The sequence below is a fragment of the Oncorhynchus kisutch genome, linkage group LG13 (genome assembly GCF_002021735.2).
Source record: "Oncorhynchus kisutch isolate 150728-3 linkage group LG13, Okis_V2, whole genome shotgun sequence".
In the NCBI taxonomy this organism is placed as follows: domain Eukaryota; kingdom Metazoa; phylum Chordata; class Actinopteri; order Salmoniformes; family Salmonidae; genus Oncorhynchus; species Oncorhynchus kisutch.
The window spans coordinates 30,444,694-30,449,418 of record NC_034186.2 but is presented as its reverse complement, the minus strand read 5'-3'; the positions used below and the strand labels follow the sequence as shown (position 1 = coordinate 30,449,418).

Here is a 4,725-nt window from a genome sequence, read left to right as displayed (position 1 = left end):
TTTGGGAAATTACATTTTATTTTCCGTGCCAAGCTGTCCATGTAAGAAACCAGTCAGAAGACACACTGATACTGTCCTCCATAGCTTTAGGCAAAATGTCACCAAAGTTATGTTGACCATGGAGAATGGTGAGAGAGAACATTGATAACAGAATATTAAACAACAGTCTTTGTAAAGTACAGTATATAACCTGTCAGAAATGTCCAGTTGATCAACTACTAGCCCATGTTAGGTAAGTTAGGCTAATCAGCTTTTTAAACCTTGTAGTTATCATGGCCAGATTGTGCCCATGGGGTCCTTGACCCCCAGGGGGACCACATTGATTTTGTTGACTCACTCAGGTATCATATGAACACAGGAGGCGTAATGTGTAGAATTGCAGGAAATTAGTTTAAAAACTGCAGCCTAGGAAATGTGTGTGACCGGACCTTCTCAAATAGTAGTTGAGTACCCCTGGTCTAAAAGCATGGTAGGAGAGGATGAGTAATGGGGAAGTGACACCACAAGAGAGAACACATTCCTACACAAGTCCTCAATGTATCAATGTGTAACCTACTGCACACTGTTTTTATGAACAACACTTTTACCCAGCATGGGTTTATTGTCCTGCAAATTATGTTCTGTAATAAATACAGCAGCCTACTACAACAGTTTTCCATCTTACGAAAACCATTTATATAATTCATTGCATATATTTCGGGTTAATTCCATTTGTGACAACAGGGTGTACTACTGTTTACTGCATTTGAGGTATAAACCATAAAATGTGTGCTCAAGTTATTGTAAAGTAAACTGAAGTAACATTTCAATTTATATCAATTTGAAGTTTAGACCATCCAGATATTGGTGTTCATCAAGACTTCAGGTATTAGTCGACAGGAATAAAAAACAAGACATCAAGTCATAGCAAAGACATACTTACAAAAGCTTAACAATTAAATACAACATCCACATGAATCTAATATGAAGCATATATATATATATACACAGTACATCACTAAGAAAATGAATCATTAAAAAAAATAGAAATGCGGGAGATAAACACAACAGCTTTATATTTTTCTTTATAAAAGACACATGATAAGATTAACAAATAACTCTAAAACTACATTTTATTATATAGCTCTAGTTTTTATCACAAATGCTACAGCGATCACACAACATGATGATATCTCTTTCTTTTGTCCTGAAGAGGAATTGCAACCAAATGTTCTTGACCCATACACTGGTCAGAGCGTGCTGCTTCTCTATGGATAAGCTGAGGCTACAAAAAGCACAAAGGTCCCAGGACAGCTCTGAGGTCTGTGTCCCAGTGGTCTCCCCTTCCCTCCATACGAACATCCCTGAGGGGCAGCAGCTCCATGTCCCCTCTGTGGATTTCTGTGCTTCCCCTCACTCGTACCTCCACCTCCACCTGAGTGACAAACATGGGAAAACAAGCTGAAAATACCTGGCTGTCATTACAGTACACAACATTGTTCTCACATTGCAGTAGCCCTGTCGTCTTTGTATTGGTCTTGACTGACATCAAGTGGCCAGGCCATGAATTACAATGGTTGTGTAGAATGAGTTGTTCTGTAGCTGACATAAAACAACAAATGTACTTGGTGTGTATAAAGGGTTACATTGTTCTTTGGGTCTTACTTCACAACCATTCTTCGATACTGTCAAATAGCTTGAACCAATCTCCCCACCAGAGTCACCCAGAAAGTGAAGAACCCTGCTTGTTGCATTTTTCCTGATTTCTCTACTATTGTGGTTAAACGGGCAGGCGATGGTCAGGTGCTGAGTGGCAGAGTGGCTGTGTAACCGTAGAAATCGGAGCTGGACCACATCAAGACCAGCATACTCCGACTACAGTAGGAGGGGGAAATGATTTGGATCAGTTACAGTAATGCAGTTATAGATGAATTCTAAATGTAACATGCAGTATGTCTTACCTTATAGCCACCATCAAGCTGGCTAAACCACTGGATATACTTTTTGACATGTTTTTTTCTGGTTCCCATTTTCCTATTATCTATAGAAAGATAAACCACAACATGCCTTTTCAAAATGAAAACAATACGTATAAGTGAGAAATGGTGTGACCCATAATTGATGCTCACTAGAAAGCCTTCCTTAATATTCTGCTCAAGGGAGAGGCAAAGTTATAGATAAATCATTCATACTCAGATATTCTGTGCAACCACTTTCCCCAGTGTCCTGACTGATGCCAGGACCAGCTACTTACCTGTGACTGGACAGGAGGTATACAGGTCATCCCTCCTGCAGTGAAGTTACAGAAGACTTGCACGGCATCAAATGGGCAGCCCTGGTTAGGGTCCATGTAGAAGTGTCCTGGAAAGATCAGACTCTGTTAGTTTTACAACATTTTACTGGACAAAGGACTCTAGCTGTAAATAGGAGGAGAGGAGGTTTGCTTTCAAGAGATCTGTTACCTACATCAGCTCAGTGTTCAGTCTAAATGCTACCTGCTGAGCTCTACTCACCATCCTGCAGGTGTGGATGAATCAGCCCCAGCTCGTGGCAGGTGTTTGCAGGGCTGTCTTTGCTGCCCTGAGGCCAGCTGATGGAGCTGCTTGGGTTCTGGTCAGGCAGTGAGGTAAGCGTTCTCCTGGTCATGGCCCGAGTTTGCTGGGAAAACAGGGCCATCCAAAACCCGACTCACAATAGGTTTAACTAATAAATAAGACTGATACATCATCAAATCACATTTTATTTGTCACATGCTTCGTAAACAACAGGTGTATACTAACAGTGAAATTATTACTTATGGACCCTTCCCACAATGTAGAGAAAAAAGAGAAATAATAGAAAAGTAAAATACATATTAATATATTTAATTATAAGTACAAAGATAACTTGGCTACATAAACAGGGTACCAGTACCGAGTCGATGTGCAGGGGTACGAGGTAATTGAGGTAGATATGTACATATAACTAGGACTAAAGTGACAGATAATAAACATTAGCAGCAGCGTATGTTATGAAACAAAGTTAGTGCAAAAGGGTCAATGCAGATAGACCAGGTAGCTATTTGGTTAACTATTTAATTAACTATTTAACAGTCTTATGGCTTCGGGGTAGAAGCTGTTCAGGGTCCTGTTGGTTCCAGACTTGGTGAATTGGTGCCGTTCAGTAGCATAGAAAATAGTCTGACTTGGGTGGTTGGAGTCAATTTTTTGCGCCTTCCTCTATACCGCCCCAGTGATGTACTGGGCTGTACGCACTACCCTCTGTAGCGCCTTGTGGTCGGATGCCAAGCAGTTGCCTAACCAAGCGGTGATGCAGCCAGACAAGATGCTCTCAGTGGTGCAGCTGTTGAACTTTTTCAGGATCTGAGGGCCAATGCCAAATCTTTTAAGCCTTTGTGTTGGTGTGTGTGGACCATGATAGATCCTTAGTGATGTGGACACCGAGGAACTTGAAGCTCTCAACCTGCACCACTAAAGCCCCATCGATGTGAATGGGGACATTCTCTGCCCTCCCTTTCCTGTAGTCCACGATCAGCTCCTTTGTCTTGCTGACGTTGAGGGAAAGATTGATGTTCGTCTGTGATCATGCCTATCACCGTCGTGCCGTCGGCAAACTTAATGATGGTGTTGGAGTTGTGCACGGCCACACAGTCGTGGGTGAACAGGGAGTACAGGAGGGGACTAAGCAAGCATGCACATGTGTTGAGGGTCAGTGTGGCGGATGTGTTGTTGCCTACCCCGTCAGAAAGTCCAGGATCAAGTTGCAGAGGGAGGTGTTCAGTCCCAGGCTCCTTAGCTTAGTGATGAGCTTGGAAGGCACTATGCTGTTGAACGCTGAGCTGTAGTCAATGAACATCATTCTCATATAGGTGTTCCTTTTGTCCAGGTAGAGATTGTGTCATGTGGATCTGTTGGGGGATCCAGGGTGTCTGGGATGATGTTGTTGATGTGAGCCATGACCAGCCTTTCAAAGTATTTAATGGTTCCATATGTGCTATGGGGCGATAGTCATTTAGGCAGGTTACCTTAGCGTTCTTTGGCACAGGGATTATGGTGGTCTGCTTCAAACATGTAAGTAGTACAAACTGGGTCAGGGAGAGGTTGAAAATGTCAGTGAAGACACGTGCCAGCTGGTCAGTGCATGCTGTGAGTACGCATACTGGTAATCTGTCTGGCCCTGCGGCCTTGTGAATATGAACCTGTTTAAAGTTTCTACTCACATTGGCTATGGAGATTGTGATCACACAGTCGATCTGAGTCCTGTATTGACGCTTTGCCTGTTTGATATTTTGTTGGAGGGCGTAGCAGGATTTTTTACAAGCGTCCAGATTAGTGTCCTGCTCCTTGAAAGCGGCAGTTCTAGCCTTTTGCTCAGAACGGATGTTGCACGTAATCCCATGGTTGGGATATGTACATACGGTCACTGTGGGGAGGGTGTCATCGATGCACTTATTAATGAAGTCGGTGACTGATGTGATAAACTCCTCAATGCCATCAGATGAATCCCAGAACAAGTTATGTGCAGGTTATGCAATTGTTTTGAGGAAACATTTAGTGTGGACTGTGGCGTATGATTCCTCCATTTTACAGTATAATAAAGAGGTATAGATTACAATAAATCGGGTACCAACTTTTTTGGATCCTCTTCTTTTACCAAGGGCTCCAGGTCGCCTGTTTCTTGGACGGCCAGGAGGACCTGGTTTTCCCTGTGACATAAATGGGGGCTTGCATTTACATGGGATCCATT

At 42.7% G+C, this 4,725-nt stretch overlaps 1 long non-coding RNA gene across 1 annotated transcript; it reads right to left on the bottom strand.

Moving 5' to 3' along the window:
• Nucleotides 1–1,982: 1,982 nt before the first annotated feature.
• LOC116353058 (uncharacterized) lies at nucleotides 1,983–2,536 on the bottom strand. The gene is made up of 3 exons (XR_004202365.1): nucleotides 2,493–2,536; nucleotides 2,234–2,340; nucleotides 1,983–2,020 (listed from the first exon to the last, which is right to left on the bottom strand). It is a non-coding gene; the product is annotated as an uncharacterized LOC116353058 (long non-coding RNA).
• Nucleotides 2,537–4,725: the final 2,189 nt, after the last annotated feature.